Consider the following 15043-nt stretch of genomic DNA (forward strand, 5'->3'; position numbering starts at 1 on the left):
TTGCAATGAAATTTCCCTTTGTATCTCTTCTCACTAGGTTTGGTTGGTAATATTCAAAAATGTTGATAACATAAATGGGTTTATTTTATGTCCTACAACTGTGCCAAAATTATCGTTTCAACTAATTTTTAGTTGACTCTACTGTCCAAAGCAATTATTTTGTTTCTTCTTTGTCTTTTCTTATTTCCTCAATTTGTTTTTGATGTCATAGCTATAACCAGTATTTCTAGCATTATAATAAATAATAATGGTGATAATGGACACCTTTGCTTATCCTAATCATGTTGTAAAAATCTTTTGATTTATTCTCATTACACATACAGCTGGCTCTTGTTTTTAAATAGATACTACTTATATGAAAGAAAGGACTATTCATTCTTTTGCTTTGTTAGTGTTTTTTTTTTAAAAACAACAAAAGTGGATTTTGCATTTTGTCAAAAGTTTCTTTGCATCTATAGAGAAACATGTGGCTTTTATTGCTATGATCATTATATGGTCTACTGCTTTCAGAGTTTTCTTAATATTAAATCAACTCTTTCAGAAAAGTGCTGAATTCAGATTCAAGATAGAGAAGGAGACATATATTTTTGGACATGGTTAATGTAGGAATTTATTCTGCTTAACCATGTTTAACTATTATAATGGTTTTGTTTGTATTTTTTTTAAGGCAGAGAAAAGAAATACTTTTAAAAAATTGTGCATTCCTTATTATTATCTTTATTTTTTCATCTTCTCATTGCTCCCCTTTTTAGAATTAAGAAAAGGGTACAGTGAAGTCTGTGGCCCTAGTGATTTATGTTTGATATAGTCCCACTATGTGTTCAGAGAGACACAGCTGCTGTATCTGTTGTTTGTTAATTTTTTCTTCTATTGACACACAATAGGAGGTACAGACCATTTCCCACATAAGTTTTTGTACAAGTATCTAAAACTGGACACCCTCCTTAGTACCTACAGGCTTCTGGCTATTTCTCTCTAAAATGGAACAACGATCCACTATGATTTTTCCTCTAATTTCCCTATCATAATCCACTATTCTTCCTTGATCTTTGTTGGAGTAGTCCAGAAGAGGGCTGCTTTGTACTGCTTCCTCCCAATCTACTTTTCTAGTTTTTTTTTTTAATTAATAGATTGATCAGTTCCTTGATATTACTAGGCAACTAACATATAAAATAAGTGAAATCAACTGATATATAACATCCAATGTTTCCCTTTTTGTTTTTAATGAGAGGAACTACTCTTGTCCTTTTCCAAGATGAAACCCTTTCTTCTTAGGCCAACTGACAATTTGTTCCATATTATTCCAGTTCTATCAAATGTGTGTACCAGGGCAAGGATATAATTGGAGCAAGGTCTGACATATTGTTTTATACCAATTGCTGCCACAATAATCAGTTATGTGGTGAATAAATTAATGATAATTTCCTGACAGCTGTTGGATAGTTATTTCGATTATAAAATAATTTAGGAAAAAGAAACTGTCTTCAATAGGAATTTAATACTGCTTTGACAACAGCATCAAAAAAGCTCAAAATCTACTGTGACAATTTGTTTTACAATTTATTCTTTTGAAAGTCAGTTTTTACAAGGTTAAAAAAGGAATGCTAGTAGAGAGAAGCAACATTTTTAGGAGAAAAAACTTGATGTTTTGTTATAAATCTGTGAACTTCTTTGAGCATTCTTCTAATTTCTATATGTCATAACAAGCAAATGAAGGAATGATCCTTTTCCTCCAAGGGGCTATATATCAGAATTTATTCATGAGCATTTAATTCTTTGTATTTAGAAAGTCTTAAGCTTTAGTGATGATGGAAACATTTTGAGAAACCTGTTGATGACTTTAAGAAGTGGAAACAAAGATGATTTTCTACTTATAGAAACATCTGGCTAATTCTCTATAGAAAACTTTGTTCTTCTTTTCATTAAGAAATCTGAAATTACTAATGTTACTTGTTAACACAGAATCATTGGATCCTGGAGTTTTATGGAAAGACCTCATTTGCCATCTTGTATAACTCAAAACCGGAAAAGAATGCCTATTATAATGCTGACTTAAGAGACCTCTAACAAAAGGGAATCTTTCACATTCTGAGCCATTCCACTTTTGCAGAGCTCTATAAATTATAAAGTTGCATTTCCCCCGACTTCAAGCCTAAATCATCTTCCTGTAATTTCCTCACATTACTCTTGACTCTGTCCTCTGGAATCAAACAGAACAATCTTTCTTTCATAGAACATTTTACAAAAGTTTGAAGATAGCTATGATGTTTCCTTTGAGTCTGTTTTGAAATCTAAGGGAGTTATCTTGTACAATTAAGATTAGGAGGATCCTCAACCAAAGGGCAGAGATGACCATAAGAATGAAATAGAGAATAATTATAATGACATCTTCAATCTTGAGAAGAAATGAAAAGAACTTTCATCTTTTCACTGCCAGATATAGTACATCAGTGAGTTTTTCTTAATTATTTTCTTTGTTACAAAAGAGGATTTTTTTAGGGGAATCCAGAAATGATTGACATGAAATAAAAATAGCTATTGCAAAAAAAAATTCATTTTGTATAACTAAATTCTCTATTTCATTCTTATTTAAGCAAAGTCATTAAACTGCTCATACATTATGAAACATTTTGAGATCCCACTATTGGGAATATACTCTAAAAGGTTACAGAATAAATTTATGTATAATAAATTTTGCTTCATGAATTTGCATGCCATCCTTGCACAGGGGTGATGTGAATCTGCTTTATATGTTCCAGTTTTGGTGTATGTGCTCCTGAAGCAAGCTCCATAACGAAATATTTCTAAGATAACTTTTTTGTGGTAGCAAAAACTAGACTATAAGGAAAGAAAGTTAAGTAGTGGTTGAACAAGTTGTATGAATGTGATATGATATTTGTATGTCACAAAAATGATGAATGTAAAGAATTCATAAACATTTTAAAAGATATGTATGAACCGATAAAGTTTGAAGAAGCAGAACAAAGAAAAGAGCAATACATTAACTATAATTAAATAAAAAGATTACTGAAACAAAATTAAATTATGAACAATTATAATGACATCTTCAATCTTGGGAAGAAATGAAAAGAACTTTCATCTTTTCACTGTCAGATATAATCACTACATCAGTTAGTTTTTCTTAATTATTTTTCTTTGTTACAAAAGAGGATTTTTTGGGGGAATCCAGAAATGATTGAAATGAAATAAAAAAGTTTCCTAGGATTTTTCTTTTATAATAGTGTGTAAATACGTAAGTACACATGTATATGTAAATATACATACATATATATGAATACATGCATTCATACATATATGTTTATCACATTTATGAAAGTTCCATTTATTTTTATGTTTTTGGTGTTTTAAACAAAAATGAGTGTTGTATTTCATCAGATGTTTTCTGTACCCATTGAGGAAATCATGTAATTATTCTTGTTTTTAATTAAAAATGTGCTTTGTTCATGGATATAGTTTCCCAGTGTTTTACCAGTTCTGTATCCTTGATATAAATTCAACCTATTTGTAATGACTACTTAAAATATACTTATATTACCTCTTTGGTAATACATTATTTTATATTTTGTAGTTATTAGTCTACAATTTTCTTTCTCTGTATTTTTTTTTCTGACTTGAATATGAGGACCACATTGCTCACATAAAAGGAATTTGGAAAGATAGTCTATCTCTGTCAAATGATTCATATAACAACTAATTCATCCCTCTTGCATCCCCTAAACAGATACCTTATTAAATATTAAAAAGAAGAGAAAAAATAGTTAACAAAACAAACCAGTGTTTCAACTGAGTCTGATAGAATATGTGATATTTAACACCTATCAATCAAGACGAGTACAATTTTCATCACTTCTGGACAAATCTGATTATTATAATTACACTATACAATTCAGTTTCAATTTATTTTTGCTGTTGCTCCCCCCGCACTTACCTTGTAATTGAGTATATTGTTTTTCTTGGTTTATTCTGTACCAATTCATAAGTTGTCCCAAGCTTCTTTGAATTAATATTCCATCATTTCTTCTGGTGAAATGATGTACACATGTTGTACACATGATGTACACTATCTACCTCCCAGTGTTTTGCTACCACAAAAGTGCTGCTATAAGTGGGAATATGGGACCTTTATTTTCATATACATAAACATATATATCTTCCTTGGAACATCTGGCTAGTCACAGGATGTCTGAAACAACGGTTATCTACATGATAGAGTCTTACTGAGCTTTATGGTAAACAGCTTTTAAAAATCAGTCTAAAATCAGAAATCTAGATTTTTAGACTTAGAAACAGCTCAGTTAACTATTTGTTAGTATAGTTAACCTTCTGCTTCTCTTTGCCTATTTTGGGGGTGTGTAATAAAGTTTTGGAATTGTTTTGACTTATTTTCCCCTTTTATTAGTAATTTGGGCAATTCTTTCATATGGTTGTTAAATTTTTGCAATTTTTCTTTTGAGAACTTTGTTCATATTTTTTGATGACACCTACTGAGTCTTGACTTTAAATATTCCTGTTACTTGTCTATACATCTTAGATAAAACACTATTCTAAAAGATATTTGTTATAAAGATTTTTCCCTATCAACTGCTTCTCTTTTTATCTTAGTTAAGTTACTTTCTTGAAAAATTCTTGTTTAATTTTAATTTTTTTTGCAGTTTTAAATTAACAAGCATTTATTTCCTCTCTGTCCCACTTAACTGCCACCTCTATTCATAAACAACAAAATCAAAAAGAAAAGCCTTATAACAAATTTGCACAGTCAAGCAGATTCAATTAACTCATTGGCCACTTCCAAAAATTATGGCTCAGTCCACATTTTGAGCTCATTAACTTTTAGTTTTATAATTGATTCTTTGGAATTCTGACTTGTTACTGCATTAACTGAGATCTAAAGTTTTTCAAAGTTGTTTTTGCTAAACAACATTGTTGTACAATTTTGTTTTGTGAGTCTTCTCATTTCATTTTGTTTTATTTTGTACAAGTCTTCCCAATTTTGTTCAAAACTGTCCCCTTCATCATTTATTACTGTACAATAACATTCTATTCCATTCATATGCTTTCCTCCCCATAACTGGCACCTCCTCAGTTTCCAGTTTTTTGTTACTAGAAAAGTTGCTATAAATAATTTTGAACATATGGATTTTTTTCTCTTTGATATCTTTGGGGGTATGTACAAAAGAGCTTTTCAATTTCATATATAATCAAAATTGCATATTTTATCTTTTGTAATAATTTATAATCTCTTTATCTTGTTTAATAACTGTACTCCTCCCATGAAGATCCATCAGCATGTTGGCTAGACATGTAGGCACCCAGTAAGTTAAGGTTGCTTATGTTATAGGGTCTAACTTTAAATCAAAATAAGAGGGAAGTATTTTAATACAAGAAGTTGTCTGTAGTAATCGAGAAAAAAAAGAGAATAAATGTAGGGAAAACTATACATGCAATGAAATTACTTCCCTAAATAAATTATGGAATGGCAAATGAAATTCTTCAAATACCCATGGCTATATTCCCAATGTTTTGTTGTGCTGTTTCTCAACCAGTCCTTGGCCATATAACATTGAAATTTTTTACAACAGACTTGTGATTTTATTATGGTAGGGAACTATAGTGAGGAAACCTTCTCTAACAATGTAGACAAGCACCTGTTCATAGTCTTAAAGGGTTATTTGTTAAGAAAACAAAAGCCAGGGAGAATTATGGAGACCGAATATGGATCAAAGCATAGTATTTTCAACTTTCTTGTTGGTTGATTGCTTAGCTTTTTTTTCTTTTCTCATTATTTTTTCCTTTTGATCTGATTTTTCATACCCAACATGATGAGTATGGAAATATGATTTAAAAAATTGCATATGTTTAACCTATATCAAATTGCTTACTGTCTAGGGAAGGGGGGGAGGAGGAGAGAGAGGGAGAAAAAATTTGGAACACAAGATTTTGCAAAGATGAATGTTGAAAACTATCTTTGTATATGTTTGGAAAAATACTATCAATAAACAAAATTTTAAAAAGAAAAACAAAACTTATGGTTCTGAATATAAATTTACAAGCATGTCATTCATTTTTACTGATTCAGTTTTCTTCTATATAAAGCAACTTCCAAATTAGGATCCATAGGAACCAGTGGATTAAGGTGCTTGAAATCAGGCAGACCAGAGTTTGAATCTGGCCTCAGACATTTAATAGCAGTGTGACCATGAACAAATAACTTATTTTAGCCTCAATTTCCTCATCTCTAAAATGTAGATGACAATAGCAATTACCTTAAAAGGTTGTTGTGAAGATCAAATGGGATTATATATATATATATATATGTATGTATATATATCTATATATAGCTTTAAAAACAATAAAGTTTATATAAATGTTAGCTGTTACTGACATTCTGAGCTATAGTGTACTTTTCCAGTTATTATGCCTATTCATGTCCTCTATGCCCTAGTCAAATTGAACTAATCTGTGCCCCTGGCAACTGCCCTGTGTTTTCTCATACTTGTGACTTTGTTCATATAATCTTTCACATGTCTCCATCGATTCAATTCCTACAGATCATTTAATGCAATTCTCCTCCAGGAAGTTTTCCAAGATCACCCAGGTTCACAAGCAGCTGCCTCCCGCCCCTTGCCCATTTTGTTTTACAATTCCCCAATGTACTCATGGCGTTCTCTGTTCTTGGGTCTTAACTCCCCCGTTATTGTTCTTCAGTTGTGTCTGATTTTTCTTGTGCAGCAAGATAACTGTACAAATACGCACACCTATATTGGATTCTACATACATTTTTACCACGTTTAACATATATTGGATTACTTGCCATCTAGGGGAGGGGGTGGATGAAGGTGGGTAAAAATTGGATTTTCTTGGCAAAGCTACTGGAGGGGTTTAAAATTTCCTTCTGCAGCTCATGTTATAGATGGCAGAATAATTGAGACAAACGGGATTGAGGGACTTATCCAGGGTCACACAGTCAGTACCGATCTGAGACCCCATTCAGGAAGGAAGTCTTCCCCTCTGAGCCCCATGGCACCGCCTAGTGGTCCCTTAACTTCTCCAGTAGGCTCTAAGTTTAAAGACATTATCTCCAGCTCCTATCACAGTGCTTTGGCTAACTCTGTGTGTGATGAATGTGTGATGAATGAATTAATAATGAAGACTCACTCTGATATAGCACGTTATGGGTTTCAAGGTGCTTTGATGATCCCCTGCATTATTATTATCACCTCACCTTGTGAGATGAGTAGAACAAGTATTTTATCTGCATTTAACAGATGAAGAAACAGATTCAAAGAGATTAAATGAAGCTAAATACTAAGTAAAACATATCAGCTGGAGCCTCACTATTCACATTGATCAACCAACAGCATTCATTAATTATACACCTTGCCCAGGGTCACCCACTAGTAAGTTTCTGATTTGAATTCAGGTCTTTTTGACACTACTTTATCCACAGAACCCTCCAGTTCTCCCAGTGCATCCCAGGCAAGGATGGCATCCCGGGTGAGGATGGCATCCCGGGTGAGGATGGCATCCTGGGTCATCTCCAGGCATCCTGATTTCTCTTTCTTGCCATTGGACCACATAGCTCAGGAGGAGAGAGTAAGGATGATGACTTTACACAGCCTTTCCTCAACTAAATCCAATTTAATTTTGAGTCATGGCATCACCTCCCGGATGTCATGGTCCCTTGAAGAATGAAGAACAAACAATAGTGAATGAATGAACATTAAAGCACCAGTTACTGCAGTGTATTCTGGAAATTTGAATGCAAAAGTGAGACAGTCACTAAATCCTCAAGGTACTTACATTCTATGGGAGGCTACATATGATCACAGAAAAGCAGATACAGGTTATATACAAAATAGACAAAAAGGAATTTGAGGGGAATATTAACAACTGGGCAAATCAAGAAAGGGTGTTTAAAACAAGAGATAATTAAGACTTGAGAGTACTGAGGGATTCCAGGAGGCAGATGGAAGAAAGGATAACAAGTCAAGTGTAAGGGACAATTTGTATAAAGACATTGGGTAGGAGACAAAGTGTCAGGTATAAGGAAGAACAAATAAACAGAGACAGAGAGAGACAGACAGAGAGACAGAGAGTCAGAGAAAAGAGAGAAATTAAAGATATGGGACCTAGGCTATAAACTTAGAATGATGTTGATACTCTAAATAGCATTAGGAAGAAGGGAAAGTTTTGGGGAAAAATAATTAGTAATTTTCCATATGTTGAATTTAAGATGTCTAGAGGCAAAATTGGAGTCAGAAGAGAGGATAGCTAGGAAAGAAGATGAAAATCATCTATGCAGAGATAATAAATGAAACCAGAAGAGGGGATGACATCACCAAGTTAATCAGTACAAAGGCAGAATAGGACTCAGAATCAGACCTGGAAAGATGCCCAAAGTTAGCAGGCATTACCTAGGAGAAGAGCCACCAGGAGAGACAGAATAAGTATAGTCTGAGTGATGGGGGAGAATGAGGAGAGAGCAGGGTCCCAAAAGCCTGGAGAGAATAGAGTATACAAGAGAAGGTGATCAACAGTATCAAAGGCTACAAAAAGGTAAAGAAGGATGAGGAATGGAAAAAGGAATTCCGAGATCCTTGGTAATTCTGGACAGAGCAATTTCAGTTAAATGATAAAACTGGGAGCCAGAATGCAAAAAATTAAAAAGGGAATGAGAGGAAAGAAAATGTAATTGTAGACAGGAAAAGCAATTCTAGATAGGTTTCTTAAAGAACTTAGCCACTAAAAGAAAAAGTAATCTAAGATGATATCTAGCAGGAATGGGTGGATCAAGTGAGGATTTTTTTATAATGCAGGAAATATGAGCAGGGAAATAGCCAATAGACAGGGGATAATTAAATATTAGTGAGAGAGCAGGGATGATAGAACAGACAATCTTCTGGAGAAGACAGGGTGGAAGGGAATCATTTGTATGTGTAAAGGGGTTTGTCTTTGCAAGAAGAAAGGTCACTTCTTCATATGAAATAGGAGTGAAGGAGGAGACAGCAGCATAAAGTATCTGCACAATGTGAGATGAATAACATGGGGAACGAGACAGTTCTTAGTGAATGGCCTTAATTTTTTAGTGAAATATAAGGCAGAGTTCTCAGCTGAGAGGATAAAGAAAGGGCCATTGTTGGGAGGGGTAAGAAAGAATGAAAAGGTTTGGAAAATCCACTGTCTTGAATGGATAGTAAATCAATTAAAGAAGTGTAAAAAGATTGTCTATGAGGGATCAGTAGAAATGATGTGTCATAAACATGTAGTGGACCCAGTCAACACAGTTTGATGATTTTTCTCCAGTTTTGTTCAGCAGCATGTGAGTAGGAGTGAAGATGGCAGATGACGAGAGTAATCCAAGGCTAAGTTGGAAGGGAAAAATCTTATATAGAATAAAGGGGAGAGAGGAAAGGGGAAAGAAAGGGACAATGTATAAGTGAATTGGTTCACTAGGGATAGTGAGAGGGGAAGATGGGAAAAGGAAACGATGGTAGCTAGTGCATGGGTGAAGGAGTGATGGTACTATGAAACAGGGACGGGAGGAGGAGGAAAATGTTTAGGTAGGATGACAATAAGTTGTAATTTAAGTATGTTGAGTTTGGGTTGATTATTGGATTTCCAGGTGACGGTGAACAGCAGGTACTGGCAAATATGAAACTGAAAGTCAGGAGAAAGATAAATAGAAGGATCAGAATATAATTGGATATAAAGATTTGGAAGTATCTGCAATTCACTAGAGCTGATTAGATCAAGATTAAATGTAGAACAGTAACAGTAATATTATATGATGATCAATTCTGATGGACGTGACACTTTCCAACAAAGAGATGATTCAGGCCAGTTCCAATGATCTTGTGATGAAGAGAGCCATCTACATCCGGAGATAGAGGTGCAATAACTGTGTGTGGATCACAGCATAACATTCTCACTCTCTTTTTGTTGTTCACTTGCATTTTGTTTTCTTACTCAGTTTCTTTCCTTTTTAATCTGATTTTTCTTATGCAGCAAGATAATTATATAAATATGCTTACATATATTGAATTTAACACATTTTTGCATACTTAATATACACTGGATTGCTTGCCACCTAGAGGAGGAGGTGGGGGGAAAAGGGAAATTTTGGAACACAAGGCTATGCAAGGGTCAATGTTGAAAAATTATCTGTCCATAAGTTTTGAAAATAAAAAGCTTTAATAAAAAAATTAAATATAGACAGAAAAGAGGAGAGGACCCAGATAGAGTCTATGGGTACCCTAATCCATAGGAATTACGGTGATAAGAACATAATGAAACACGATGATGGTCCTGCAAGGAGACTGAAAAGGGATGGTCATATGACTTGCTATAGTATAAGCCAAGTCTATATGTCTCAAGGGACAATGCTATAACATGGTCACTAAGGACAGTAAGAACAGTGTCCCAGTGTAGTTTATTTTGATGTTGTTGAATCATTTCAGTCATGTCCAACTCTTGGTGACCCCATAAGGGATTTTCTTGGCAAAGGTACTGGGGAGTTTTGCCTTTTCCTTCTCCAGCTCATTTTAGAGATGAGGAAACTGAGGCAAACAGGGGGAAGTGACCTGCTCAGGATCCCACAGCTAGGCGGTATCTAAGATTGGATCTGAACTCAGGAAAATGCATCTTTCTGATTCCAAACCCAGAGCTCTGTGCACTATGGCACCACCCAGCTGCTCTAGTACAGTTTATTCTAGTCATGTAAATTATCTATAACAAATCTAAACAAGCATTGGAAGAGAAGGAAATGCGTTTTAAGAGCATTGCAAAGAAATAATCCTAAGAAAAACTGCACATGTTTAATCTATATTGGATTACCTGCCATCTAGGGGAGAGGGGAGGTGGAGAGGGAAAGAGGGAAATTTGGAACACAGTGTTTGGCAATGTGGAAAACTATCTTAGCATGTATTTTGAAAAATAAAAAGCTGTTATTAAAAAAAGAAAAAATCCTAAGGAAGAATATTAGATTTTATGAACACTGAGAGGTATATGTGTTGGATTGATAAACTCACATATTTAGGACTGGAAGGGACAGTGGTCATGTAGTCCAATCCCCTTAGTTTACAGATTAGGAAACTAAGGCACAGAGAGACATGCTTGATGTTACACAAGTGTTATGCAGGTTTCAAACCCAATCTGCTGGCTCCAAATACAGAATACTTTGCCCTTCAGAATTATTCTGATTTTTTGAGGCAACAGATATATTTACTTCTGTTGCATTATTTTGGCTAGAGACTAGAAGTTAGCTCAAAGATTAAATGAAAATACAAATGGAGTACTCACAATTTACCAAGCAGAGAGGACTTCCTGTTTGGATAAGAGCCTGAGATTTCAGGATGGACTAAAATGTACAGACTAGAACACCCAGGTAGGTTAATGCTACTTTGGGCTTGGGTGGGGAAATGGTTTGAGATGAAAGATGATATTTTCAAATAGGTTATGAGGGAAGATGTTCTAAGCTAAAAAGAGATCAGAAGGACTGAAGCAAGATGGGGAAACTATAGCTAAATAGATTATATTAGGAGATTGAATTACCATTTAGTCAGTGCCTAGGTAATATTCTTTAATTTGCACTTATAATTAGTTTACTCTGGGGTATTATTTCTGAATTTGCATATTCTCTTTTTCCTTAGAAATAAAACCTAGAAAATGCAATCTTGTGGTCTAAAGTGGGAGGCAGTGATAGAAGGGGGACAAATAATTAGAGACTGTGTTTGCAGATTGCTGAGGAAGACAATCTGGCTTAGGGCCTAATAAAGTTCAGAAAGATTGGCGCTACTAGTTGGGATTTAGAAATCAGTAGTTAAGGTATTTGTTCTTACATTTTCCACGATTTTGATTTTTGCTTGGGAGGACAAGTAATTTGAGTCACAGATGAAAACTCATGGGGACAAATGTAAGGACTGGACTGATGGTGCTTTAGTTACAGAAAATTTTTTATATTCAGTGAAACATAAAATCCAGGTCAGATCCTCTACTCTTCCTCTGTTATTATTTTTTCATATGAATGTGTGTTTGTGGAGGAACTCTGAAAACATTTATTGGAAGCAGACACTTTCAATTAGTGTAATTAGCTGGGGAACAGTAGATAGGGTGGGTATAGTTAAGAAAAGAAGGGATTAGTGGGTTGGTACAATGCAAATAGACCCAAAGCTGGTGAGATTTTTTTGAACCAATTGGTACAGATGCTTTAGATCAGTGGTTCTCAAACTTCTGTTCTCAGTATCTTCATGTTGTTAAAAAACTATGGAGGATCCGTTCAAAGAGTTTTTGTTCACATGGGTTATATTTATAGCTATTTACTATATTAGAAATAAAAAATAATTTTGAATTTGTATCCCCTCTGAAAGGGTTTCAGAGACCCCAATAATTCTTTGGACTGCACTTTGAGGACCACTGCTTTAGATGATACAGATTAGTAATAAATCTTTTGAATATTTAACAATAAAGCAACTGCACTTCAAGAGCTAAAGGTACAATAAAGCAATGATCTCAAATGTTCTACAACACCCTCAGCCACTTCCCCATGAAAAAAAAAATCCAATGAAATGTAAGCAAAATAACCTTGTACTTATGGACCACTTTGAAGAAAAGTTTTCCTTATGTTTAATGAATGTTTCATATGTGGAAGTAAAATGATTTCAAAGTAGAAAAAGACAGCCTTACTAAAGAGAGCTGGAGAAATGGAATATACTTTCTGTACTTTTTCAACAATATGTGATTTTCTGACCAATTTGGTTTAATATAATAATATGTATTCATTGATTTAATATGACAAATTAAAAATATAATGTATTCTACTTAAATGATTTTATAATATACATAAAAATGAAAACAGATGGCTGTGAATTTTGAATCTTCCATTTACTTTTATTTCAACTTTTAAAAGTATACCAGATGCCAGTCTTTTTGCTGATAAACCACCATACAAGGACACTTTAAATTTTCATAGCACTTGCTTCTATTACACAGTTGTTAGTCGATAAACATTTTTAAACACCTACTATGTACCAGGCACTATGCTCAACACCAGGGATAGCAAGAAATATAAAAGAAAGCCCCTACTCTTGCGGAACTCACAATCTAATGGGGAAAACAACATGCAAATACCCACACCCACCCACATGATATATATGTATATATGCATATATATATATAAGTAATATATATGCATATATACATATAAACATATGCACATATAAATAGATAAGATCAGTGGAAATTATTAACAGAGAGAAGGCACTAGAGCTAAAAGGGAATGGAAAAGGCTTCCTGTAGAATTCAGATGTTACCTAGGAATTGTATGTCAGGGTTTGAGGGGGTTGAGAATGGAGTAAGGTGTAAGAAAATTGGAAAAGTAAGAGGGGGCAAGTTGTGAAGGACTTCGAATATCAAATAGAGGATTTTATATTCGATCCTGCAGGTGATAGGGACCCAGTGGACTTTACTGCAGAGAGTGACATGTGCTTAAAGGAAGATAGGCATTTAAGTTTTCAAATTGAAGTGAATTTCAAAACCCAATTTAAAGAGAAACTGAGAATTGTTCATAAAATAGGTTTTCTCAATGGTTCTCTGTGTGTAAGTATATAGAGCTCCAAATAATTGGTCACTTCTCTGAAGAAAGAATAATGTCTTTGTGGGCATTTAATGTGGTAAGAAGGAAATCTCCTTGAAAATCTCCAATTCTAGACTGTAATATTTGAAATACAGTAAAGAAATGTATTTATGACCCTTTAAGTTAAGTAGCCCTGAAGACACTTTAACTGACATTCTTTGCTACTATAATGCTTTCAAAGGACAAAAGTCATCTAACTTAGGTCTGTATTCCAGCTTCATCTACTTTAAAGAACATGCAGAAAAGAATATCACTCTCTTCCTCACTTCTTATAGCCCCTTTCAAAGATTACATTTCTTACCCTAGTTGTTTCCATTTGCTAGTAATTTTTTTGTGAATCTGAAGAATAATGTATATTTATATCCCCAGTGATATCTTTAAAAGTAAAGAAATATTTTATCTTGAAGATTTAAGTATTAGAAACAATTGAACCTATAAGTTTTATACTGAAATTCAGTGGATAAGGCTGTCAGGTATAGCAGAAAGAGTATGAGTTAGAGATACTTGGGTTTGTATCTGATCCCTGATGATTATTAGCTACATGATCCTATATCTATGTCATTTTATTTCTCTGTGCCTTACTTTCATCATCTGTATGATGGGAATGACAGCTATGGAAGGTCTATGAGCACCTTAATTGGTACAATCGCAGAAGGCTCAGGCACCTCAATTCAATCATCAGAGATGAAGTTTTGTGCATCTAAGAGAGATGGTTTATGCCCCGTGAGCAGTATGAAGTGAGGATCCCTTTGGTGGGGTCAAGAAAGAAAGAAATGTGACTGATTGATAGGATTAATCATGTCCATGCCAAGAGTGACAGTCATGTGAGGAAAAGCAGCTTTGGGAATGGGAACCTTCACAGCAGAGAGAAGTGCTAGAAATGGACTAATTGAGTTATTCTCAGATCTGGCAGAAATACATCTGAGGGGAACTTCATGAGAACTCAATGAAGGGAGATAACTTTCAGGATCCAGAAACTAAGAATTGTGAATCCGTCTTTTGTCACATGGATTCTCTACACACGACTCATTACCTTGACACACATTATCCCCAAGGACACGGAGAAAGCATTAGTTGACAATTATTCTATGAAAATGTATTGCTGCTCCACGGAGTGAAATTTCTGAAACACTGGGATTCTTTCTTAGCAACCCACTGGCAAAATCCTGCACGCCAATTTTAAGAGAGATACTACAAGAAACTATTAATGCAACTTGCTTGTGTAAAAATCCTCAGTTCAGAGTAAACAATTTTCAAAGGCATTCTTAAATGTTTGTCATTATTCCCAGAACTATTTCTGGTTTGTTACTGAGAGATCCCTAAGATGCCAAAAGCCACAAGGTGGTTTTTAATTGATTCTACAGAGCTTGACTCAAGATTCTTGCTTCTCAC

General features: G+C 34.3%; 1 protein-coding gene and 1 non-coding gene across 2 annotated transcripts in view; both read right to left on the bottom strand.

Moving 5' to 3' along the window:
- The window catches only part of DOCK3 (dedicator of cytokinesis 3), a 500037-nt gene that overhangs the window by 268482 nt on the left and 216512 nt on the right, over nt 1-15043 (bottom strand). The gene's annotated exons all lie outside the window — the stretch shown is intronic.
- Nucleotides 2684-2785, bottom strand: LOC111719484. The gene has a single exon (XR_002769619.1). It is a non-coding gene; the product is annotated as a U6 spliceosomal RNA (small nuclear RNA).

This window comes from Sarcophilus harrisii, chromosome 1 (genome assembly GCF_902635505.1).
Source record: "Sarcophilus harrisii chromosome 1, mSarHar1.11, whole genome shotgun sequence".
In the NCBI taxonomy this organism is placed as follows: Eukaryota; Metazoa; Chordata; class Mammalia; order Dasyuromorphia; family Dasyuridae; genus Sarcophilus; species Sarcophilus harrisii.